Genomic DNA, 27,374 nt, shown 5'->3' on the forward strand with positions numbered 1-27,374 from the left:
CTCTAGCATTACTCGTTCTCTCTAGCAGTGCTCTCGGACTCTAGCAGTGCTCTCTCTCTAGCAGTGAGCTCTCTCTCTAATAGTGCTCTTTCTCTCTATCAGTGCTCCCTTTCTCTAGCAAGGCTCTTTCTCTCTAGCAGTGCTCTCTCTCTCTAGCATTACTATCTCTCGCTTGCAGTGGTATTTCTCTCTTGCATTACACTTTCTCTCAATCATTACTCTTTCTCTTAAGCATTACTCTTTCTCTCTAGCATTACTGTCTCTCTCTAGCAGTGCTCTTTAACTCTAGCAGTGCTCTCGGTCTAGCATTACTCTTTCTCTCAAGCAGTGTTCTCTCTCTTTAGAAGTGCTCTTTCTCTCTAGCAGTCCTCTTTCTCTCTAGCATTACTCTTTCTCTCTAGCAGTGCTCTTTCTCTCAAGCAGTGCTCTCTTTCTCTAGCAGTGCTCTCTCTTTCTAGCAGTGCTTTCTCTCTAGCAGTGTTCTTTCTCTCTAGCAGTGCTCTCTCTCTCTTGAACTACAGCAGTGCTCTCTCTCTAGCAATTCTCTCTCTCTGGGAGTGCTCTCTCTCTAGCAGTGTTTTTTCTCTCTAGCAGTTCTCTTTCGCTCTAGCAGTTCTCTTTCTCCCTAGCATTACTCTTTTTCTCAAGCAGTGCTCTCTCTCTAGCAGTGCTCTCTCTAGCAGTGCTCTCTCTCTAGCAGTGCTCTCTCTCTCTCTAGCGGTGATCTCCCTCTCTAGCAGTGCTCTCTCTCTCTCTAGCAGTGCTCTCTCTCTATTAGTGCTCTTTCTCTCTCTCTAGCAGTGCTCTCTCTCTCTGGCAGTGCTCTCTCTCTCTAGCAGTGCTCTTTCTCTCAAGCAATGCTCTCTCTATCAGTGCTCTCTCTCTAATAGTGTTTTCTCTCTAGCAGTATTCTTTCTCTAGCAGTGGTCTTTCTCTCTAGCATTACTCTTTCTCTCAAGCATTATGCTTTCTCTCTAGCATTACTGTCTCTCTCTAGCAGTGCTCTTTCTCTCTGGCTGTGCTCTTTCTGTCTAGCATTGCTCTCTCTCTCTAGCAGTGCTCTTTCACTCTAGCAGTGCTCTCTCTCTAGCATTACTCTTTCTCTCGAGCAGTGCTCTCTCTCTCTAGCATTGCTTTCTCTCTAGCAGTGTTCTTTCTCTCCAGCAGTGGTCTCTCTCTCTCTAGCACTACTCTTTCTCTTTAGCAGTGCTCTCTCTAGCAATTCTCTCTCTCTGGCAGTGCTCTCTCTCTAGCAGTGCTTTTTCTCTCTAGCAGTGTTCATTCTCGCTAGCATTACTCTTTCTCTCTAGCAGTGCTCTCTTTCTCTAGCAGCACTCTTTCTCTCCAGCAGTGCTCTCTCTCTAGCAGTGCTCTCTCTCTCTAGCAGTGCTCTCTCTCTCTAGCAGTGCTCTTTCTCTCTAGCATTTATATTTCTCTCAAGCAGTGCTCTCTCTCTAGCAGTGCTCTCTCTCTCTCTTGCGGTGTTATCTCTCTCTAGCAGGGCTCTCTCTCTAGCACCACTATTTCTCTCTAGCATTACTCTTTCTCTCTAGCATTACTCTTTATCTCACATTATTCTTTCTCACTAGCGTTGATTCTCTTTCTCTAGCAGTGCTCTCTCTCTCTTGCAGTGCTCTTTCTCTCTGGCAGTGCTCTATCTCTCTAGCATTACTCTCTCTCTAGCAATGCTCTTTCTCTCTGGCAGTGCTCTATCTCTCTAGCGTTACTCTCTCTCAAACAATGCTCTTCCTCTAGCAATTCTCTCTCTCAAGCAGTGCTCTCTCTCTCTCTCTAGCAGTGCTCTCTCACTCTAGCATTACTCTTTGTCACTAGCATTACTCTTTCTCTCTAGCAGTGGTCTCTCTCTAGCAGTGCTCTCATTCTAGCAGTGCTCTCTCTCTCTAGCACTGCTTTTTCTCTCTAGCAGTGCCCTCTCGCTCTCTCTAGCATTACTCTTTCGCCATAGCAGTGCTCTTTCTCTCTAGCATTACTCTCTCTCTCTAGCACTGCTTTTTCTCTCAAGCAGTGCTCTCTCTCTCTAGAAGTGCTCTCTCTCTCTCTAGCAGAACTCTCTCTCTCTCTCTACCATTACTCTTTCTCTCTAGCAGTGCTCTTTTTCTCTAGCAGTGCTCATTCTCTCTAGCATTACTCTTTCTCTCTAGCAGTGCTCTTTTTCTCTAGCAGTGCTCATTCTCTCTAGCATTACTCTTTCTCTCTAGCATTCCTTTTTCTCTCTTGCATTACTATTTCTCTCTTGCAATGCTCTCTCTCTCTAGCAGTGCTCTCTCTCTCTAGCAGTGCTCTCTGTCTCTAGCAGTGCCCTATCTCTCTCTAGCATTACTCTTTCTCCCTAGTAGTGCTCTATGTCTCTAGCATTACTCTCTCTCCAGCAATGCTTTTTCTCTCTGGCAGTTGTCACGTCCTGGCCAGTATATAAGGTTAATTGTTTTGTAGTTTGGTCAGGGCGTGACAGAGGGTATTTGTTTTATGTGGTTCAGGGTGGTGTGTTTGTTCAAAGGGGGTGTTTGATTTAGTATTTCCGGGGTTTTGGTTTATAGTCTATGTTTATGTATTTCTATGTCTAATCTGGTGAGTGTGTTTCTATGTTGGTTAATTGGCTTTGGGACTCTCAGTTGAAGGCAGGTGTTGTCTATCTGCCTTTGATTGAGAGTCCCATAATTAAGGGTGTGTTTGTGTTTGTGATTTGTGGGTGATTGTTCTGTGTTCAGCCCTAGGCTTTGCCAGACTGTCAGTTTATCGGTCGTTTTCTTGTTTGTTGTTTTTTGTATTTGTGTTGATTTAATTAAATGTTCAAGATGAACTATATCGACTCTGCTGCGTATTGGTAATCCTTTTCCGACGACGATTTCGTTATATCGTCAGACGAAGAAGATACATGTGACAGCAGTGCTCTCTTTCTAGCATTACTCTTTCTCTCAAGCAGTGCTCTCTCTCTCTAGCAGTGTTCTCTCTCTCTCTCTCTCTCTCTCTCTCTCTCTCTCTCTCTCTCTCTCTCTCTCTCTCTCTCTCTCTCTCTCTCTCTCTCTCTCTCTCTCTCTCTCTCTCTCTCTCTCTCTCTCTCTCTCTCGAGCATTACTCTTTCTCTCAAGCAGTGCTCTCTCTCTCTAGCAGTGTTCTCTCTCTCTCTCTCTCTCTAGCATTACTCTTTCTCTTTAGCAGTGCTCTTTCTCTCTTGCAGTGCTCCTGTGGTGCTCTCTCTCTCTAGCATTACTCTCTACCGAACAGTGCTCTTTTTCTCTAGCATAACTCTTTCTCTCTAGCATCACTCTTTCTCTCTAGCAGTGCTCTTTCTCTCTAGCATTACTCTTTCTCTAGCATTACTCTTTCTGTCTAGCAGTGCTCCTTCTCTCTAGCAGTGCTCTTTCTCTCTTGCGGTGCTCTCTCTCTCTGGCATTACTCTCTCTCTAGCAATGCTTTTTTCTGTAACATTACTCTTTCTTTCTTGCAACATGTTTTCTCTCTCACAGTGCTTTTTCTCTCTAGCATTACTCTTTCTCACTAGCATTACTCTTCCTCTCTAGCAGTGCTCTCTCTCTCTCTAGCAGTGCTCTCTCTTTAGCATTGCCCCCTCTCTCTCTAGCATTACTCTTTCTCCCTAGCAGTGCTCTTTCTCTCCAGCATTACTCTTTTTCTCTAGCAGTGCTCTTTCTCTCTAGCAGTGCTCTATTGCTCTATCATTTCTGGGAGTGCTCTCTCTCTCTAGCACTACTCTTTCTCTATAGCAGTGTTCTCTCTCTCGCAATTCTCTCTCTCTGGCAGTGCTCTCTCTCTAGCAATGCTTTTTCTCTCTAGCAGTGCTCGTTCTCGCTAAAATTACACTTTCTATCTAGCAGTGCTCTCTTTCTTTAGGAGTGCTCTTTCTCTCCAGCAGTGCTCTCTCTCTCGCAGTGCTCTCTCTATATCAGTACTCTTTTTCTCTAGCATTACTCTTTCTCTCTAGCAGTGCTCTCTCTCTAGCAGCACTCTGTCTCTCTATCATTACTCTTTCTCTCAAGCAGTGCTCTCTCTCTAATAGTGCTCTTTCTCTCTAGCAGTGCTCCCTTTCTCTAGCATTACTCTTTCTCTCTTGCATTACTCTCTCTCTCTTGCAGTGGTATTTCTCTCTAGCATTACTCTTTCTCTCAAGCATTACTCTTTCTCTTAAGCATTACTCTTTCTCTCTAGCAGTACTGTCTCTCTCTAACAGTGCTCTTTCTCTCTAGCATTTTGCTCTCTGTCTAGCAGTGCTCTATCACTCTAGCAGTGCTCTCTCACTCTCTCTAGCATTACTCTCTCTCTAGCAATGCTCTTTCTCTCTGGCAGTGCTCTGTCTCTCTAGCGTTACTCTCTCTCAAGTAATTCAATTCCTCTATAGCAATGCTCTCTCTCAAGCAGTGCTCTCTCTCTCTCTCTAGCAGTGCTCTCTCTCTAGTAGTGCTCTCATTCTAGCAGTGCTCTATCTCTCTAGCACTGCTTTTTCTCTCCAGCAGTGCCCTCTCTCTCTCTAGCATTGCTCTTTCTCCCTAGCAGTGCTCTTTCTCTCTAGCATTACTCTTTCTCTCTAGCAGTGCTCTTTCATTCTTTCAGTGCTCTCTTTCTAGCATCACTCTTTCTCTCAAGCAGTGCTCTCTCTCTCTAGCTGTGCTCTCTCTCTCTCTAGCAGAACTCTCTCTCTCTAGCATTATTCTTTCTCTCAAGCAGTGCTCTTTTTCTCTAGCAGTGCTCATTCTCTCTAGCATTACTCTTTCTCTCTAGCATTGATTTTTCTCTCTTGCATTACTATTTCTCTCTTGCAATGCTCTCTCTCTCTAGCAGTGCTCTCTCTCTCTAGCAGTGCTCTCTCTCTCTCTAGCAGTGCCCTATCTAACTCTAGCATTACTCTTTCTCCCTAGCAGTGCTCTATGTCTCTAGCATTACTCTCTCTCTAGCAGTGCTCTTTCTCTCTAGCAGTGCTCTCTTTCTAGCATTACTCTTTCTCTCAAGCAGTGCTCTCTCTCTCTAGCAGTGTTCTCTCTCTCTCTAGCATTACTCTTTCTCTCTATCAGTGCTCTTTCTCTCTAGCACTACTCTTTCTCTATCATTACTCTTTCTCTATAGCAGTGCTCTTTCTCTTTAGCAGTGCTCGTTCTCTCTTGCAGTGCTCCTGTGGTGCTCTCTCTCTAGCATTACTCTCTACCGAGCAGTGCTCTTTTTCTCTAGCATTTATCTTTCTCTCTAGCATAACTCTTTCTTTCTAGCATCACTCTTTCTCTCTAGCAGTGCTCTTTCTCTCTAGCATTACTCTTTCTCTAGCATTACTCTTTCTGTCTAGCAGTGCTCCTTCTCTCTAGCAGTGCTCTTTCTCTCTTGCGGTGCTCTCTCTCTCTGGCATTACTCTCTCTCTAGCAGTGCTCTTTTTCTGTAACATTACTCTTTCTTTCTTGCATCACTTTTTCTCTCTCGCAGTGCTTTTTCTCTCTAGCATTACTCTTTCTCACTAGCATTACTCTTCCTCTCTAGCAGTGCTCTCTCTCTCTCTAGCAGTGCTCTCTCTTTAGCATTGCCCTCTCTCTCTCTAGCATTACTCTTTCTCCCTAGCAGTGCTCTTTCTCTCTAGCATTACTCTTTCTCTCTAGCAGTGCTCTTTCTCTCTAGCAGTGCTCTATCTCTCTATGATTTATGTCTCTCTAGCAGTGCTCTTTCTCTCTAGCAGTGCTCTCTTTCTAGCTTTACTCTTTCTCTCAAGCAGTGCTCTCTCTGTCTGTCAGTGCTCTCTTCCTCAGCAGTGCTCTCTCTCTCTAGCATTACTGTTTCTCTCTAGCATTACTCTTTCTCTCTAGCAGTGCTCTTTCTCTCTAGCATTACTCTTTCTCTCTAGCATTAATCTTTCTCTCTAGCATTACTCTTTCACTCTAGCCTTACTCTTTCTCTCTAGCATTGTTCTTTCTTTCTTGCAATGCTCTTTCTCTGGCTGTGCTCTCTCTCTCTAGCAGTGCTCTTTCTCTCTGGCATTATTCTTTCTCTCTAGTAGTGATCTTTCTCTCTAGCGTTACTCTTTCTCTCTAGCAGTGATCTTTCTCTCTAGTAGTACTCTTTCTCTCTAGTTGTGATCTTTCTCTCCAATTTGTAAGTCGCTCTGGATAAGAGCGTCTGCTAAATGACTTAAATGTAAATGTAAATTACTCTTTCTCTCTAGCAGTGCTCTTTCTCTCTAGCATTACTCTTTCACTCTAGCATTGTTCTTTCTCTCTTGCGGTGCTCTCTTTGTCTAGCAATACTCTTTAACTCTAGCATTACTCTTTCTCTCCAGCATTGTTCTTTCTCTCTTGCAATGCTCTTTCTCTCTGGCTGTGCTCTCTCTCTCTAGCAGTGCTCTTTCTCTCTGGCATTATTCTTTCTCTCTAGCATTACTCTTTCTCTCTAGCAGTGCTCTTTCTCTCTAGCAGTGCTCTATCTCTCTATGATTTATGTCTCTCTAGCAGTGCTCTTTCTCTCTAGCAGTGCTCTCTTTCTAGCTTTACTCTTTCTCTCAAGCAGTGCTCTCTCTGTCTGTCAGTGCTCTCTTCCTCAGCAGTGCTCTCTCTCTCTAGCATTACTCTTTCTCTCTAGCATTACTCTTTCTCTCTAGCAGTGCTCTTTCTCTCTAGCATTACTCTTTCTCTCTAGCATTAATCTTTCTCTCTAGCATTACTCTTTCACTCTAGCCTTACTCTTTCTCTCTAGCATTGTTCTTTCTTTCTTGCAATGCTCTTTCTCTGGCTGTGCTCTCTCTCTCTAGCAGTGCTCTTTCTCTCTGGCATTATTCTTTCTCTCTAGTAGTGATCTTTCTCTCTAGCGTTACTCTTTCTCTCTAGCAGTGATCTTTCTCTCTAGTAGTACTCTTTCTCTCTAGTTGTGATCTTTCTCTCCAATTTGTAAGTCGCTCTGGATAAGAGCGTCTGCTAAATGACTTAAATGTAAATGTAAATTACTCTTTCTCTCTAGCAGTGCTCTTTCTCTCTAGCATTACTCTTTCACTCTAGCATTGTTCTTTCTCTCTTGCGGTGCTCTCTTTGTCTAGCAATACTCTTTAACTCTAGCATTACTCTTTCTCTCCAGCATTGTTCTTTCTCTCTTGCAATGCTCTTTCTCTCTGGCTGTGCTCTCTCTCTCTAGCAGTGCTCTTTCTCTCTGGCATTATTCTTTCTCTCTAGTAGTGATCTTTCTCTCTAGCGTTACTCTTTCTCTCTGGCAGTGATCTTTCTCTCTAGTAGTACTCTCCCTTTAGTATTGCCCTCTCTCTCTCTAGCATTACTCTTTCTCCCTAGCAGTGCTCTTTCTGTCTAGCATTACTCTTTCTCTCCAGCAGTGCTCTTTCTCTCTAGCAGTGCTCTCTTTCTAGCTTTACTCTTTCTCTCAAGCAGTGCTCTCTCTGTCTGTCAGTGCTCTCTTCCTCAGCAGTGCTCTCTCTCTCTAGCATTTCTCTTTCTCTCTAGCATTACTCTTTCTCTCATGCAGTGCTCTTTCTCTCTAGCATTACTCTTTCTCTCTAGCATTACTCTTTCTCTCTAGCATTACTCTTTCTCTCTAGCATTACTCTTTCTCTCTAGCATTACTCTTTCTCTCTAGCATTACTCTTTCTCTCTAGCAATACTCTTTCTCTCTAGCATTGTTCTTTCTCTCTTGCAATGCTTTTTCTCTCTGGCAGTGCTCTCTTTCTCTAGCAGTGCTCTTTCTCTCTTGCGGTGCTCTCTTTGTCTAGCAATACTCTTTAACTCTAGCATTACTCTTTCTCTCCAGCATTGTTCTTTCTCTCTTGCAATGCTCTTTCTCTCTAGCAGTGCTCTTTCTCTCTAGCATTGTTCTTTCTCTCTTGCAATGCTCTTTCTCTCTAGCAGTGCTCTTTCTCTCTGGCATTGTTCTTTCTCTCTTGCAATGCTCTTTCTCTCTAGCAGTGCTCTTTCTCTCTGGCATTGTTCTTTCTCTCTTGCAATGCTCTTTCTCTCTGGCTGTGCTCTCTCTCTCTAGCATTACTCCTTCTCTCTAGCATTGTTCTTTCTCTCTTGCAATGCTCTTTCTCTCTAGCAGTGCTCTTTCTCTCTGGCATTGTTCTTTCTCTCTGGCTGTGCTCTCTCTCTCTAGCAGTGCTCTTTCTCTCTGGCATTATTCTTTCTCTCTAGTGTTACTCTTTCTCTCTAGCAGTGATCTTTCTCTCTTGTAGTACTTTCTCTCTAGCAGTGATCTTTCTCTCTAGCAGTGCTCTTTCTCTCTGGCATTGTTCTTTCTCTCTTGCAATGCTCTTTCTCTCTGGCTGTGCTCTCTCTCTCTGGCTGTGCTCTCTCTCTCTAGCATTACTCTTTCTCTCTAGCAGTGCTCTTTCTCTCTGGCATTGTTCTTTCTCTCTTGCAATGGTCTTTCTCTCTGGCTGTGCTCTCTCTCTCTAGCAGTGCTCTTTCTCTCTGGCATTACTCTTTCTCTCTAGCATTACTCTTTCTCTCTAGCATTACTCTTTCTCTCTAGCATTTCTCTTTCTCTCTAGCAATGCTCTTTCTCTCTGGCAGTGCGCTCTCTCTCTCAAGCATTACTCTTTCTCTCTAGCAGTGCTCTTTCTCTCTGGCATTATTCTTTCTCTCTAGTAGTGATCTTTCTCTCTAGCGTTACTCTTTCTCTCCAGCATTGTTCTTTCTCTCTTGCAATGCTCTTTCTCTCTAGCAGTGCTCTTTCTCTCTAGCATTGTTCTTTCTCTCTTGCAATGCTCTTTCTCTCTAGCAGTGCTCTTTCTCTCTGGCATTGTTCTTTCTCTCTTGCAATGCTCTTTTTCTCTAGCAGTGCTCTTTCTCTCTGGCATTGTTCTTTCTCTCTTGCAATGCTCTTTCTCTCTGGCTGTGCTCTCTCTCTCTAGCATTACTCCTTCTCTCTAGCATTGTTCTTTCTTTCTTGCAATGCTCTTTCTCTCTAGCAGTGCTCTTTCTCTCTGGCATTGTTCTTTCTCTCTGGCTGTGCTCTCTCTCTCTAGCAGTGCTCTTTCTTTCTGGCATTATTCTTTCTCTCTAGTAGTGATCTTTCTCTCTAGTGTTACTCTTTCTCTCTAGCAGTGATCTTTCTCTCTTGTAGTACTCTTTCTCTCCAGCAGTGATCTTTCTCTCTAGCAGTGCTCTTTCTCTCTGGCATTGTTCTTTCTCTCTTGCAATGCTCTTTCTCTCTGGCTGTGCTCTCTCTCTCTAGCATTACTCTTTCTCTCTAGCAGTGCTCTTTCTCTCTGGCATTACTCTTTCTCTCTGGCATTACTCTTTCTCTCTAGCATTACTCTTTCTCTCTAGCATTTCTCTTTCTCTCTAGCAATGCTCTTTCTCTCTGGCAGTGCGCTCTCTCTCTCAAGCATTACTCTTTCTCTCTAGCAGTGCTCTTTCTCTCTGGCAGTATTCTTTCTCTCTAGTAGTGATCTTTCTCTCTAGCGTTACTCTTTCTCTCTAGAAGTGATCTTTCTCTCTAGCAGTGATCTTTCTCTCTAGCATTACTCTTTCTCTCTAGCAATGCTCTTTCTCTCTGGCAGTGCTATTTCTCTCTTGCATTACTCTTTCTCTCTAGCATTACTCTTTCTCTCTAGCAATGCTCTTTCTCTCTGGCAGTGCTATTTCTCTCTTGCATTACTCTTTCTCTCTTGCATTACTCTTTCTCTCTAGCAATGCTCTTTCTCTCTGGCAGTGCACTCTCTCTCTCAAGCATTACTCTTTCTCTCTAGCAGTGCTCTTTCTCTCTAGCAGTGCTCTCTCTCTCACTAGCATTGCTTTCTATCTGTCTCTTTGTCTGTCTGTCTATCTTTCACTCTGTCTGTCTGACTGTCTGTCTGTCGCTCCTCTTTGTTTGCTTTTATTTTTTTAGGTCTTTCTCCCACCTTCCCTCCCATTATCTCTCCTCTGTCATTCCCCTATTTCATTTCCATTGTTCAAGCTTAAACCTAATCAATTTGAGTGATATCATCTCACTTCATTATTGTTATTTGAATTTGCCATTCTTGTTGATGCATAACAATTAGTTGTTATCAAACACATAATTGTCAACATCATCATTTGTGTCAACATTTTAAGCAATAAAATGATTATCGTCCATATTCAAGTGAAAATGATAGTACTTCTTATCAATCGTGCTTTGTTAAACTGATATATTTGTAAGATAACCAAATGAGCATATTGTTGGCACAGTGTGTGTAATCAGTGTGTGTAAACCTCTAAAGAATCCACTCAAAGTTTCTATTGAGAGATCTGGTAGACGTGATCCTTTGAGCTCTATCCGTGGTGCTATGCAGTGCGTGCGCACACACACATGCACACACTCTAGCACACACTTGCACAAACACATACACACATACACACACACTCGCACAAACAGGCACACACACACATACACACAGGCATGTGTGTCTCCCCTTCTGTATCTGTTTTTTCACACAAGCAATCCTAGCTGTTGAGTAGCAGATGAGTGTGTTTGTGTTTGTGTGTGTGTGTGTTTGTGCGTGTATGTGTGGTATGAAGCTATCTGGCTCACAACTCTTCTGATACAAGGCAGTCTTCTAATCTGGCCTACAGACGGTACATTACTCTCTGCTTCTCTGGTACCACGTCAGCAGTTCCTTTCTTAACTCCACCATCCCCTTCCCCTCCTCAACACCTGTAATGGACGACATGCTTAGCGCTGATATCTGAAATCCTCTTAATAACCTCTACAGGATCGCCCCCCCCCACAGGACGGTTAAGCTAACGTAGGCTAATGTGATTAGCATGAGGTTGTAAGTAACATGAACATTTCCCAGGACATAGACATATCTGATATGGGCAGAAAGCTTAAATTCTTGTTAATCTAACTGCACTGTCCAATTTACAGTAGCTATTACAGTGAAATAATACCAAGCTATTGTTTGAGGAGAGTGCACAATTATGAACTTGAAAATGTATTAATAAACAAATTAGGCACATTTGGGCAGTCCTGATACAACATTTTGAACAGATATGCAATGGTTCATTGGATCAGTCTAAAACTGTGCACATACACTGCTGCCATCTAGTGGCCAAAATCGAAATTGCGTTTGGGCTGGAATAATACATTATGGCCTTTCGCTTGCATTTCAAAGATGATGATACAAAAAAAAATTTAAACACATTTTTTTTCTTTGTATTATCTTTTACCATATCTAATGTGCTATATTCTCCTACATTAATTTCACATTTCCACACACTGCAAAGTGTTTCCTTTCAAATGGTATCAAGAATATGCATGTCCTTGCTTCAGGTCCTTAGATTTGGGTATGTCATTTTAGGCGAAAATTGAAAAAGGGGGAAGATCCCTTAAGGAAGCAGCACCCCCTCCTCTCTCTGTCTTTCTCTCTCTGGCTGAGAGGGAAGGATGGAAAACCCCATCACATGAATTTCCTCCCGTTGCGTATTCTGTTCTCTCCTCGACAAGACTTGTGTGGGATGTTACACTTTGTGGTGAGACGTGTCTGTGAGGATTTTGAGATTGGGCTGAGGAGGAGCAGAGAGGTGTAAGAAGGGTGTAAGCGTGCGGAAACACGAGGCTTACATGCTCTGGGAGGCTTCTCTCAAACTGAGACACACAAAGCTTGATTCAATCAGATCTGCTTTAGCCGCATCCGACACCGCCAAAACATCTGCTATGCGGGTAGCTGCTATCACCGGTTAACACTTGATCTGATTGAATCTAGGCCTCAGTCTCCCAAGTACTGGCTGCTCCCACCCGAGACAGGGAATCCGGATTGAGGAACTTGTATATGTGTGTGAGTGCTAGATACATGGAAGTCGGTGGAAATGGTTGTTTGTTGGAGTTGTAAGAGTTGGGAGGGACAGAGTGATGTGTTGTGAGCTGAGGCAGTTAGAAGGAGTGACAGAATCTTCAGTTCACACTCTCAGTCACTTCCCAAACCAATAAATATTTTATGCAGTTAGTTCAGCCTGCACATTATCAATGCATATAAACACTTAATGGTTCAGATATTCACTGTTGATTTTATTACACAGTTAAACAATTTAATTGAATTATAACAACAGCTTTATGTGACCATGTTAAATGTAGAATAAAAGCAGCAGCCAACCTGTGAGGCAGCTGAGGAACCAACAGGACTTCCATCCCTGGAGGAGTCTCCTGGGAGTAAGAGAGGGGAACATCAGAGGTGTTGCTCTAATTTGTAAAATACCCCAGTCCTTTAGCATGGCCCTTTGAGGAGAGACCAGGAGCCTGAGACTTCATGGCCCCGGTATGCTCCACGGTCCTGCACGTGTGTGTGTGTGTGTGTGTGTGTGTGTGTGTGTGTGTGTGTGTGTGTGTGTGTGTGTGTGTGTGTGTGTGTGTGTGTGTGTGTGTGTGTGTGTGTGTGTGTGTGTGTGTGTGTGTGTGTGTGTGTGTGTGTGAGCGATGTGGTCACTTCCCCCTGGCCCAGAGAGACAGACTGACATCACGCCCTGTGACCCAGACTAGCCTCAGTGGTGGACAGATGAGTAGGCCTACTGAATCACCACGAGCCAATCACTCTACTCTACTCTACTACTCACTCCTCTCCTCTACCATCATACTTTATGCCTTTCTCAACTTTTTTGCTCTTTGCCCTCACTCCTCTTCCTTCCCACTGCTCTCCTTTTCTCTTCTTTACTCCACGCCTCCCTCATCACGTTCTCTCTTCTGCCTTTTTTTAAAACTATTTTGATCTTTCCCTCCCTCACTCCTCTCCACCAGTCTTATGCTATTTCTCTTCTCCACTTTTCCTAACCCCTTTCCACCCACATAGGTCCATAGAAAACAGCTGTAATAAACATGTCATTTGAGGCCAGTTTCAACAGTAACCATCTAATGGGTATTATACAACTCAGCTGGCATGCTCCATGAGAAAGTTAAAACAAGTCACATGAAATGTGCATGTAATGTGTCTTCAGATGACTCCCTCAGTGTCATGCTTAAAGCCCCAAACCTTCCTATGTTCCAGTGTTTGGCAGGCTTTCATAGGACACTCAAGCATTCTGAGGGGTGGGTGATTCCATATATTGTTAATTAACTCCTCTCACCCGGGCCTCACCATATAGGGCTTTCATCTTCTCGGCTTTCTGCTTTTTCACAAACTACTTTTCCCAATCTTCTTCCTCTGCCTGTTGAATTTTTGGCATTGTCTCCTTTTTTCTCTCTTCTTAGGAGGAAATTACCTTTGTACCTGCCTTCATATCTCCACTCCCCAGTTAAGCACCTTCATAAGGCCCACTCATCTTTAATACCAGTATCTCTCTCAGTAAAAATGTTTCATAATTTATTCTGTGAATCTGCAGTTTTCAAGGGACCAAAACAATTATCTTCCCCTTCATGAAGAATTGACAGCTGATATGTGTACTACTGAAAACCTAAGACAGAAGGGTGAATAGGAATCAATTTCACAGTCAGATGAATCGGAGGAACATTTCCTTGTCAAAAATAATGAATCAAAGAGAAGAGACGGCCCCACTGTAACTAGACGAGGTAAAACCAGGAAATATTATCTTCTCAGAATGTACGCTGTCCATCTGTAATGACATATTTTTTAATATAATCCCTCCCTCCCACTCTTTCACTCCCTTCAAAAACCTCCTTACACTCCACATGCTAATTCAGTCAGCCACTTAATCAGACATATTAATCCTATATCTCTCTCCTGATTGTGTTAATTCTACTCGGCAGAGAATTTATGTGTATATATATTAGGCAGGCAGATAACGATCCCTCCCTACTTCTGGAACTATATAACATAGCGTGTTAAGTATCCACATTTGTTAATACAATTGTGTATTAGCGCTGGGTGGCTAAACCATTGAATAGACTCCATGGCTGTGGTTGTACATTGGGGCAGTTAGGAACTGATAATGCTATAATATGGTAGGTAATGTCCATCACGCATTGTTGCTGTTAATCGTCCCTCTTGTCATTGGTTTTATAAGACTGGCAGCCATTTCTGACGTCTTGACAGATGTTGTGAAAGACCAGATGCAGCAGGCCTGTCACCTACATTAGAATAAGCAGGCCTTCTCTGTCCTCATTGTCAATGACTGAGAATGGCATCTGGCTAAAGCAACATACCATTGTTTCTGTATTAGCCTGTCTGTGTGAAACATAATGGTGTCGTATTTTTCAGTATTACAGGCTGGTTGTCAGTAGAGGCGATTACAGGGAAACATGTAAACACATCATGTTGCAAATAATGCACACACGCACGCACGCACACACACACACACTTTTTGTTTCACAAAAAGTGAAACATCGCTTTTGTTCATATTTCCATGAAAGCTGTACACCACCAGGGTACAAAGATTGTCTTGGGGCCATTTTGGACCCGGCAGTTATAAAATGATTTACACACCACAAAAACCACAAAGCCTCTCTCTCTCTCACACACACACACACACACACACACACACACAGACACACACACACACACACACACACACACACACACACACACACACACACTACAATACACATAAAAGGCTTTGACAGTTTCACAAAATAGGTTGAAACAGAAAAGCCTGTAAGCACAATTTAAGAGAAATTATGTATATGGCTGGGAAATGTGTTAATTACAAATCATATTAAAGTAGAGCTTTAGCTGCATTTTAATTTAATGAAGTCACAGATCCTGTAACACAGAATTACCAAATCATATTCTTTGTTCCAGATAAATGTATTCCCACTTAATTCCCACTTTAGTCCCTAATTTGCCTTATCTCATCACCATCATCTCCCCAGACGTATTTATTATAATAAAAGAAACCAGCATTACTTATAAATCCCTGTCTGTATATGAGACACGTCAAGACAGGAATAAAGCAGCATTCAATCGTTATGGATCACTGTTAGGTCTTAGTTATGACTCTATTATAACTATCATTGGCAGCTGGGAAAAGCTGTCTGCTTCTCCCCAACCTCCTAGTTAGAGGTCTGCACGGGACTGATTATTCCATCCCGCTCCCACCCACACCCGCAGCTTTTCATACTGCACCCGCCCACACCCGCTGGCTTTCTGTCCGACTCCCACCCGCTACGGCAAAAAACTGGTCCCAAACCCAATTGCAGTCCAGCAATGCTATTTTAAGCATATGTGACGCAGCACACTTGCCAGGCATACTCCCAGTAAACCTGCGCCTTATAGTTAATATCAGAATGCGCAAAAATAACCTAAGAGAAAATAAATAAAATCAGCTAAATTACCAGAGATTCTCACATGGCCCATTATATTAGGCTATCGGTATTACTAGTCTTAGTTTGAAGAGAGTAGAATTGGAAAGACTTGCACTTTCTCAATTTTCAGACGGAGACAAACATATTTATTTTTAGGCAATGTAGTAAACTATAGCCTAATCATATTTATAAAGTACATTTCCGTGGACAGATAAACTGATTCTCTGCCCATGCATAGGCTATAGCCTACTCTTTGAGACCACACATGGCTACTTGAAGCAGCAAGCATGATGACAGCGGGTCACTTGCACTTTCTCTTACGTTTTGTATATAGGATATAGCCTACCTTTTAGGATGAGGATTTGCAGGCAGAGATAAATAATTGGGTAATCAATAATTATTGAAAAAATGTTGGACTGCACTTCGACTCATGTTGGTTGAGCCCCTTTCACTTCTTTCCATTATTAATATTTATTTACAGACACCGTACCAAACTATTATTCTAATCATAATTAAGTTAATTTCCTTGGAAAGATAACTGCCACGTGATTCTCCGCTCATGCATAGGCAGCCTACTCTATTTTATTGAGACCACACATATAGGCTACTACAGGCACACTTGAACTCGCAAACACAACTAGAAGAGGAGAGGTAGACTGATTGAAGTCGAAGCAGCTGATTTTGAGTTTGTGAATAATGCAGCAAATATGTGCTATTAATAATAAAGGTAGGCCTATGCTAACCCATGCCAAGCAGAAAAAAGACAGTTTCCAAATAATCTGCAGGACCCCAAAAATATTTTAATCCCAAAGTTGTCTGTCTGACCTCCTGCTCCCACCCACAGCACGAAAAATGATGACCGCAACACAAAGATTGCTGTCGGGCCCGCAACCCTATACTCCTAGTCAACCTCCTGGTGCCTTCATAAAGATATTGGAAGTATGTGTGATGAACAGCTATTCAGATACAAGTCTTTCAAATGTTTCATTGACATTTGTTGTCTCGACACCAATTGTTGTCTGGTCTTCAGACATTGTCCTAACAGCGGGGCATCCAGACATTCTTTATTAGCTGGATTGCACACACAGCAGGCTATTCCCTCCCTTCATTTGATCTCTTTCTCCCAATGTCTTCATTCTTCTCTCCACCCCAAACACATCTCCATCTACGTGTATCTCTCTTTCTCTACACATCTCTTTCTTCCTTTTCTGTCTCTCTTTCAATTACATCCCCCTCTCCCCTTCCTCCCTCCCTCTCTCTTGTTACTTGGTGGTGAGGTCAGTGTGTGTGTGCTGGCCTGGTGAGAGAGCTGGTCCATCCACAGATGGATTTACCATTAGGTGATGATTAATGGGAGGACCGGCCCAGGGGATTTCATCATTCACAGCACCTCCGGGACCTCCTGTTCCTGGCCAGGGTGGCCTCACCTTCACCCTTCACCACCCCAGCCTCGACCCCCCCACCCCAAGCCTTAATTATACAAGCGGCTGTGTTGCCCATTAATTGGGCCTGACAGCACTTCTTGGTCATTTCCACAGGGTGATGGAGGGTGACCTGTGGGTCAGATGGGGATAGGGCGGCCAGAGGAGTAGAAGGAGCGCAGATTGCTGACATCGCTTGATTTGTTGGACTTCTACTCCTGGAGCGATACACCTTGTGTCCATGAGTTCAGGAGAGATAAAGAGAGGGAGAGATACGAGTATGGTATATGTTAGCCCCACTGCTGTAGTGGGGAGGTGGTAGCTTACAAGCATAAGTCTCTGGAGATTTGGAGGAGGTATTGCAATCTCTAGGTTTATTGGGTTGAAATTGAGGTTGCACATTGTGTGGAAAATTACTTCAAGGGTTGGTGAATTCAGAGGTTATTATCAGTAGACCAAAAACCACCAGTAAATTGTTGTACTTATCCCATACATAGGACCCATCATTTGATACAATCGGTTAGAGTGCCATTCACCCATATGGAAAGGTAGAACACATTTCACAGAAAAATACAGAAATCGAAGTGAAATGGTGCCTTGAATACAATTTCAGGACTTTTCTGTTAGGATTTTTTATTAATGTTGAGAGATGTCTTGACAACTATTCAAACTATATGCTGCTGTTCTTTCCATTAATTCTCCTCCTCGGAGCATCAGCTGCACTAACCTGAACTCTCTCCATCCCGTGGCTGAGCTGAAATAGACAGCATGTCTATATATTAACTATATATAGTTCAAACAGTGAATGCATATCAATGAACTGTAGGTTACATCTCCCCATCCTCCCATGGTAGGACCCAGCCACAGAGGAGGCTTCTCCAGCCCTGGTACTCTTCTCTCTTTGACATAATGTTTGAATATGTATTTTCCTCTGTCCTCATTAGAGAGAACAAATATCTCTCCACATTATGAGACATTGACTCTGGATCCACAGTTGGAAATGTGATGATGCAGTGTTTTGTCAAAGTAGGAGGTGTGTGTGTATGTGTGTGTGTGTGTGTGTGTGTGTGTGTGTGTGTGTGTGTGTGTGTGTGTGTGTGTGTGTGTGTGTGTGTGTGTGTGTGTGTGTGTGTGTGTGTGTGTGTGTTTTATGGAGATATCATTGTTGATGAGGATGAGGATGATGATGATTAGTGTGGCAATGCTCATATCCATCATCTCCGTCATCTTCTTTGTTAGTATAATTAGTCACTCTCAGTTGAATATATGCTTTGCGGCGTCAGCTAGCTCCAGAGAGAAAAAGAGAGAGTGAGCGAGAGATGCACTGTTTTGGGCCCTCAGGGAGTGTATTGTGTGATGTGTGATGAGTTCATTGTTGTACACACAAACACTCTCTTGCTCGTTCTCTCTCGATACAATTTCTCAAACACACACACACACACCCATGCACGCACACACAAACACACACAAACACATACAGACAAAGTCCCACACACAGAGACACACATTTGGATGCTCTGGGCTTACGCAAGGCTTTAACCTCTCTGGGGTATGTGGGACGATTTCGTCCCACCTACGTAACAGCTACTGAAATTCCAGTGGCGCGATTTTTGAATCGTTAGAAATACTATTACTTCAATTTCTCAAACATATGACTATTTTACAGCTATTTAAAGACAAGAATCTCGTTAATCTAACCCCACTGTCCGATTTCAAAAAGGCTTTACAACGAAAGCAAAACATTAGATTATGTCAGCAGAGTGCCCAGCCAGAAAAAATCAGACACCCATTTTTCAAGCTAGCATATCATGTCACATAAACCCAAACCACAGCTAAATGCAGCACTAACCTTTGATGATCTTCATCAGATGACACACCTAGGACATTGTGTTATACAATACATGCATGTCTGTTCAATCAAGTTCATATTTATATCAAAAAACAGCTTTTTGCATTAGCATGTGACGTTCAGAAAAAGCATAACCCCCGCAAACTTCCGGGGAATTTACTAACAGTTTGCTAAATTACTCACGATAAACGTTCACAAAAAGCATAACAATTATTTTAAGAATTATAGATACATTACTCCTCTATGCACTCGATATGTCCGATTTTAAAATAGCTTTTCGGATGAAGCACATTTTGCAATAATCTAAGTACATAGCCCGGCATTACAGGGCTAGCTATTTAGATACCCACCCAGGTCAGCCTCCACCAAAATCACATTTCCTATAAGAAAAATGTTCTTACCTTGCTTGTTCTTCATCAGAATACACTGCCAGGACTTCTACTTCAATAACAAATGTTGGTTTGGTCCCAAATAATCCATCGTTATATCCAAACAGCGACGTTTTGTTCGTGAGTTCTAGACACTATCAGAATGCTTCTTCACGGTCCCGCGCATGGCGCATTGGCGTGTCAAAAATGTCTAAATATTCCATTACCGTACTTCGAAGCATGTCAACCGCTGTTTAAAACCAATTTTTATGCCATTTAACTCGTAGATAAGTGATAATATTCCGACCGGGAGTATGCATTGAGCCTAAACAGCCGAATAAAATTTCTCCTCAGAAGCGACTCGTGCACGCGCCTCATTCAAAGGTCCTCGGAGCAGCCACTTACAAAAGGTGATAATGTGTTTCAGCCTGAGGCTCCCTCGTAAACCTTCAGTTATTTCCCGGGCTCTGAGAGCCTATCGGAGCCCTGGGAATTGTCACGTTACAGCTAAGATCCTTACTTTTCAATAAAAAGATGCAAGACGCACGACTCCTTGTCAGACAGGGTACTTCCTGCTTGAAACCTTGTCAGGTTTTTGCCTGCCATAGGAGTTCTGTTATACTCACAGACACCATTCAAACAGTTTTAGAAAATTCAGAGTGTTTTCTATCCAAACCTGAACAATAATATGCATATTCTAGCTTCTGAGTTGGTGTAGGAGGCAGTTAAAAATGGGAACATATTTTTTCCAAAATTCTCAATACTGCCCCCTAGCCCAGACAGGTTTTAATGCCATTAGCTGCGTGCCCCTGCAAATAATGCAACAGTAATGTGGATCAGCGCCCACTGGGCCGCAGCATGGATGAGATAGCGAAAAAGCGAAAAAACCCTGACAAGGGATCTCAATTGTCTACAGAGACTTCCTCTCCATGTCTCCTGCCTTCATCTGCTCTGAGTGGAAGGAAATGTACAGGTGAAAGCAAGTGCTGGATAGGGAACAACCATATTGCTATAACCTGTTCTTTGTTTTCAGAACAGAACAGTGGAGATGAAGGTGATGAGACAAGGAGAGGAGTCCACTGTAGACCCAGTCTGAAAATAAGGACAGCGGTCAGGAAAGGCCTCCACTTTTATGTTCCTGAGGATCAAACACTCCCTTATTAACACTCGTTCCTTTGCATTAATGGGTGGAAGGATTGAGGGCTTTATTGGTGTGTTTTTCCCCCCCTCTATCATTTATTCAGTTAGCGGATCCTCTATTTCCTCTCCTCCATCTATGGTTAGATGTGACTGTCCGCTGTCCCTGGGGTATGTGGAGCAGACCACCCCCCATTGAGTAGAAAGTCTCCTTTTTGGCCCAGCTGGACGTTTGCTCCTCCAGTTATGTAACGCTTGGTTCCTCAAAAGCACCAAAACCTGCCTCAGCAGAGCCGAAAGGGAGAGGAGGAGGAGGGAGGGGGCAGGGGATAGAGCCAGGAATGTAGAGAGATATTTTTAGAGAAGAAAGGGTTTTGGGGAGGTATGAGTTATTTTTTTGTCGGGTGGGTGGATAAGATTTTTATGGTTTCCACATGGTTAATGAAAACAGGTTCAGTCTGCCAACATAGTCTCCAGCGATACTCGATATAGGCCTAGCCAGAATTCTGTGTCAGTAATGTATTTTTAAAGGTCTATAGCTGGAGTGGGATGTACTAATAAGAGTCTCTGTGATTCCATGCCTATCCGGTAGAACATTTCCTTTCGCTAAGCCCTTGCTTTGGCGGTACTACAATCGCCCCGCTTCAACAAAGACCTTGGCACCCTCTACGCAGTACCAATGCACTCCGCTAGCCGCCGTTGCCAAGTGAGGAGTCCACAAAACCAAGTGTCATCCAAGCAGCTTGGCTTGTCGTTGTAAACACAGTCATTCTTTTCTCTTTTTTTAAGTATTCATAATGAGTAATTTTTCCTCTCTTCTCCTTTCAGGGTGAGCCAGCAGCCGAAAGCGAGCAAACGTGAGGATGGCCAGAAACCACGGAGACTGTGAATAAATTGGCAGGTGAGAGCAGAACAAGAGGCAAAAGGAGAAAAAGAGACAACCAGAGGCTACAGGCTGATCCTGGATTAGCCGCAGGGCCTGACTCCGCCCAGTCTGATGGGGAGGGACGGAGCATGGGATTTAGTGACAGGGATATGACTCCTCATTGGCCTGAAGGGAGGTCCAAAGAGACCTGGGTTTCGGGGTGGCCTTTGTCAGGCAGTGGTGTCCTATTACAATAAAAATTGATATCTCAGTTCCAATAATCTTCCTTTATGCAGTTCCAGGAAATAACAAAGCATATAGTAGCACCAAAGGTGCGCTAATTCCTTAGTCATTGTGGATGTATGATTACGTATCTAAAAAACTGTATCAAGTTCAAGTATTCGACTCTTGTTTACTAAGTTAGCCCCTTGATATTTACTCTCCTTAGCACTTTGATAGCAATATTAAATTATCTTAATTCTCTGTGTTGTCCCCTATGCAATGGCGATTTAAGCATGTAAATCTTGGTGGGGCAAACCCCCCAAAAAATAGTTTGATGCATGCCAGCTGTCACAGCTGTTAGAAGGAGCGGACCAAGATGCAGCGTTTTTGTGGTTCCACACGCCCTGACCACTCCACCATAGAAAATAACCACTCACTATGGTCAAGACGCGACAGTACCACCCCCCCAAAGGTGCGGACTCTGACCGCGCCTAAAAACCAACACAACACAAAGGGTGGGTAGGGTGGGTGACAACTGTCTATGATGGCGGCTTTGGTTCCGGGCGTGGTACCCCCACTGCCCGCAGATCCCCCCGCTTCTGTATGTCCGGAGGAACCAGACCATGGATCCTAGCCGGATGCTTCGGACCACCAACCGCTGCTGAAAACTCTGGGCTAAAGACCGCCGCTGAAAACCCGGGGCTGCAGGCCGGCGCTGAAGGCTCTGGGCTGCAGGCCGCCGCTGAAGGCTCTGGGCTGCAGGCCCCCGCTAAAGGCTCTGGGCTGTAGACCGCTGCTGATGACTCTGGGCTGCATGCCATCGCTGAAGACTTGGGGCTGCAGACCGTCGCTGGAGACTCGGGGCTGCAGACCATCGCTGGAGACTCGGGGCTGCAGACCGTCGCTGGAGGCTCGGGGCTGCAGACCGTCGCTGGAGGCTCCGGACTGGGAGGCGTCGCTGGAGGCTCCGGACTGGGAGGCGTCGCTGGAGTCTCCGGACTGAAGAGCGTCGCTGGAGGCTCCGGACTGGGGAGCGTCGCTGGAGGCTCCAGGCTGAGAAGCGTCACTAGAGGCTCTGGACTGAAGAGCGTCGCTGGAGTCTCCGGACTGAAGAGCGTCGCTGGAGGCTCCGGACTGGGGAGCGTCGCTGGAGGCTCCAGGCTGAGAAGCGTCACTAGAGGCTCCGGACTGAAGAGTGTCGCTGGAGTCTCCAGACTGAAGAGCGTCTCTGTAGGTTCCGGACTGGGGACCTTCGCTGCAGGCTCCGTGCCATGGATCATCACTACTGGTTCCACATCATGGATAATCACTGGAGGCTTTGTGCCATGGATCATCACTGGAAGCACCGGGCCATGGATTATCACAGGAGGCTTCGTGTCATGATCATCCCTACAAGCTCCGGGCCATGGATTATCACTGGAGGCTTCGTGCCTTGGATCATCCCTACAGGCTCCAGGCCATGGATCATCACTGGAGGCTTCGTGCCATGGATTAACACTACAGGCTCCAGGCCATGGATCATCACTGGAGGCTTCATGCCATGGATTATCGCTGGAGACGTCGGACCATTGACCATTACTAGAGGCTTCCTACGGGGCGCTGGAACTGGTCTCACCAGACTGGGGAGACGCACTGCGGACTGTGTGGTCAAAGCAGGCCCCCGGCCTTACCAGGCTATTTAGGCGTACTGGAGGAAGAGTGTGCGGAGCAGGCACAGGGAACACTGGGCCTTGGAGGCGCACTGGAGGTCTGCTACGTGGGACTGGCATAGGAGGCGCCAGGCTAGTAACACACACCTTCGGGCTAGTGCGGGGAGCAGAAACAGGATGTACTGGGCTATGGTGGCACACTGGAGGAAGAGTGCGCGGAGCAGGCACAGGGTACACTGGGTCTTGGAGGCGCACTGGAGGTCTGGAGCTCACGGCCTGCACAACCCACCCTGGCTGGATGCTCAACTTCGCTCGATAACTGCGGGGTGCGGGCACAGTTCGCACCGGCCTTTGAATGCGCCCTGATGACACAGTGCGCTTCACCGCAAAATACGTTGTCTGCTCCATCACTTTCTCCCCACAGTAAGCACGGGAAGTTGTCTCAGGACTCCATCCTGACTCTGCCCAACTCCCCTTGTGTCCCCCCCTAAATTTATTTTGGGGCTGCCTCTCAGCCTTGCCTTTCGGTGCATATAGAGCCTTGTAGTATCGTCACTCTTCTTTCGCTGCTTCGATCTCCTCCCTCGGACGACAATACTCCCCAGTTTGCCTCCAGGGTCCTTTACCGTCCAAAATCTCCTTCCAAGTCCATTCCTCCAGATACTTCTGCTGCTCCTTGGTCTTTCTTTGGTGGGTGATTCTGTCACAGCTGTTAGAAGGAGCGGACCAAGATGTAGCGTTTTCGTGGTTCCACATATTTATTTAACCAGTGAAACCGAATGCAATAATTAAACACTTCAAAATATACACAAGACAACCAACCGTGACGCAGGAGGATCAAATACACTCACAACGAATAATCACCCACAAACACATGTGAAACAAACATCAACTAACTTCTTGGGGCTATGTGGGACGTTAGCGTGCCACCCGTGCGCACCCTATCAACAGCAGGTGCATTTCAAGAGCGGCAAATTTGAAACCAAATAAATGTCAAAATTCAAATTTCTCAAACATACAACTAACTTACAGCCTTTGAAAGATAAACATCTTCTTAATCTAACCACGTTTACCGATTTCAAAAAGGTTTTACGGGGAAAGCATAAAGTTAGGTTATGTTAGGAGAGTACATTGACAATAGCTGTGTGTAGTGTATTGTCGATTCAAAGACATAAAATCAGCTAAAATTATGCACTAACCTTTTACAATCTCCATCAGATGACACTCCTAGGACATTATGTTAGACAATGCATGCATTTTTAGTTCTATCAAGTTCATATTTATATCTAAAAACAGCGTTTTACTATGGCGTTGATGTTCAGGAAATCGTTTCTCTCCAATACCGGCAGTCAAGTCATGACAACAAAATAATTAATTAATATTAGAAAACATTGGTAAAATATTATATTGTCATTCAAAGACTTATAGATTTACATCTCTTGAACGCAATGGACTTGCCAGATTTAAAATTAACCTTACTGGGAAATCACACTTTGCAATAATCTGAGCACTGCGCCAGAAAAATACGCATTGCGATACAGACTAACCGCCATGTTGGAGAGATCTAAAATCGAAAATACTATGTAAATAATCCATTACCTTTGATTCTCTTCATCAGATGTCACTTCCAAAGAATCCCAGGTCCATAACGAATGTAGTTTTGTTCAAAAAAGCTCATCATTTATGTCCAAAAACCTCCGTGTTGTAGCACATGATCTAAGCCAGCCGGACTTCACTTCACTTCAAGAACGGAAAAAATATATTTTCGTTCGTTCAAACATGTCAAACGTTGTATCGCATAAATCATTAGGGCCTTTTTTAACCAGAACATGAATAAAATTCAAGGCGGACCATTGGGTTCTCTTTTAAAACGTTTCGGAATGAGAGTACCCACCATCAAATCGCACGCCAGGTGTCTAATGGGCCATCGCCGTTCCAAAGCTCTTCTTCAGTCAGATCTCACTGTAGAAGACTCAAAACACTTTGTAAAGGCTGGGGACATCTTGTGGAAGCAATAGGAAGTGCCAAAACATTCCTCACCCCCTTTGTTTTTCAATGGTATAGGCTTAAAGTCAATTCAACACATCAGGTATCCACTTCCTGTCAGAATCTGTCTCAGGGTTTTGCCTGCCAAATGAGTTCTGTTATACTCACAGACACCATTCAAACAGTTTTTGAAACTTTAGGGTGTTTTCTATCCATATATAATAAGTATATGCATATTGTAGTTACTGGGTAGGATTAGTAACCAGATTAAATCGGGTACATTTTTTTATCCAGCCGTGAAAATACTGCCCCCTATACCCTAACAGGTTAAATAGGACCTCCAATTAGAGACAACGACAAACTGCTTGCTCTAATTGGAGGTCATGCCAAACAACACCGACATAGAAATGCAAAACTAGAAACTGAACATAGACATACAAAAACAGACAAACACCCCCGGTCACGCCCTGACCACTCCACCATAGAAAATAACCACTCACTATGGTCAGGACATGACACCAGCAAAGCCACTACACAACACAACACTAAAGAATACATTAATTGCACTATAGCGGTGACAAACGGTGCCCACAAACTGTTAGGGCCTAAATAAAGCTGGCCCAACAGCAGAGCTTTCTTTTCAGTACCATGGAGTGAAGCCTTACCACTGCTACACCTAGCTATCAGCAGAGCCTTGTCTGGCAGCAAAACAGTTCATTAAGCCTAATTTACTGCCTTTAAAAAAAACAGCTGATATGGCTGACTTGCTTAACCCTTGTGTTGTCTTAACTTCTATGGGCTACATGGGACGCAAGCGTCCCACCAATGGTTCACACTATTCAACAGCCAGTGAAAAATCAGAGCGCCAAATTCGAAAAGAACAAAATGTCATAATTCAAATTTCTCAAACATACAACTATTTTACACAATTTTATAGATAAACATCTCCTGAATCCAACCACGTTGTCCGATTTCAAAAAGGCTTTACGGCGAAAGCATAAAGTTAGATTATGTTAGGACAGTACATAGACAAAAAATTACACACAGACATTTTCAATGCAAGGACAAGCGTCACCAAAAGCAGAAAACCAGCTAAAATTATGCACTAACCTTTGACAATCTTCATCAGATGACACTCCTAGGACATTATGTTAGACAATACATGCATTTTTTGTTCTATCAAGTTCATATTTATATCAAAAAACAGCATTTTACGTTGGCGCTTGATGTTCAGAAAATATTTTTCCTCCGAAACTGCCGGTGAATCAGCACAACAAATTACAAAATTACTCATTATAAACGTTGATAAAATATTAAACTGTTATTCAAAGAATTATAGATTAACATCTCCTGAATGCAATCGCGTTGACAGACTTCAAAATAACTTTACTGGGAGAGCACACTTTGCAATAATCTGAGTACTGTGCTCAGAAAAAAACAGCAGGCAATTATAGACACCGGCCATCTTGGAGTCATCTAAATACATAAATAGCATAAGAAATATTCACTTACCTTTAATAATCTTCATCAGAAGGCACTTCCAGGAATCCCAGGTCCACAATAAATGTTGTTTTGTTCGATAAAGTTCATAATTTATGTCCAAATAACTCCATGTTGTTTGCGCTTTCAGTAGGCTACTCAAAATGTAGGGAGCGCGAGAAAACCTTCACGACGAAAAGTAAAAAAAAGTACTATTTACGTTCGTTCAAACATGTCAAACGTTGTATAGCATCAATCTTTAGGGCCATTTTAAGTTCAAACTTCAATAATATTCCAACCGGACCCATGCATTATCTTGAGAAACGTTTTGTAACGCAGGTATCTTCTAACGTGAATGCGCACAATGAACTGAAGTGTTTTTCTGGTCACCTGCTTACCAGCGTTCTCCTTCGGGCTGTGTTTACCGCAAAAGGCTCAAACAACTTTCTAAGACTATTGACATCTAGTGGAAGCCTTAGGATGTGCTATTTGAGTCCTAACTCACTGTGTGTCAGAAAGGCAAGGACTTGAGAAAACTACAGGAACCAGAATTTAATTTCCTGGTTGGATTTCTCTCAGGTTTTTGCCTGCCATATGAGTTCTGTTATACTCACAGACATCATTCAAACAGTTTTGGAAACTTTAGAGTGTTTTCTATCCAAATATACTAATCATTTGCAAATATTTGACTCTGGGCCGGAGTATTAGGCCGTTTACTCTGTGCATGCTTTTCATCCAAAAGTGAAAATACTGCACCCTAGCCCTAAAATGAAGGGTCAAAAATGACCCCCCACTATGTTTAACAGCAGAGAAAACGCCCTAAATTATATTTTTTCAACTTGAAATTTGATGACTTTTCCTAGAGTGACCCCAACATTAGAAAAAGTGAAACATCGCCTTTGTTCATATTTCCATGAAAGCTGTACACCACCAGGGTACAAAGATTGTCTTAGGGTCATTTTTGAACCGGCAGTTATAAAATGATTTACACACCACAAAAACCACACACACACACACACACACACACACACACACACACACACACACACACACACACACACACACACACACACACACACACACACACACACACAGACACACACACACACACACACACAAACACACTGAGAAAAGTAGATTATGTGTGCTACTGATTGAACTCAGCCAGCAGCTCTTGATCACCATGGTTGGCACAGTTAGAAAGAACAAGCCTGAGCTCCCCCCTGCTTCTCCTCG

General features: G+C 43.6%; 1 protein-coding gene across 2 annotated transcripts in view; it reads left to right on the forward strand.

Annotated features, from left to right (window-relative positions):
* Nucleotides 1–27,374, forward strand: part of LOC115197315 (leucine-rich repeat-containing protein 4C-like) — a 119,698-nt gene that overhangs the window by 53,285 nt on the left and 39,039 nt on the right. For both annotated transcript variants that reach the window (XM_029758709.1, XM_029758711.1), the window contains exon 2: nucleotides 20,766–20,838. The gene's annotated coding sequence lies outside the window, so the exon portion shown is untranslated. The remainder of the gene's footprint in view (nucleotides 1–20,765; nucleotides 20,839–27,374) is intronic.

Source organism: Salmo trutta, chromosome 7 (genome assembly GCF_901001165.1).
Source record: "Salmo trutta chromosome 7, fSalTru1.1, whole genome shotgun sequence".
Lineage (NCBI taxonomy): Eukaryota > Metazoa > Chordata > Actinopteri > Salmoniformes > Salmonidae > Salmo > Salmo trutta.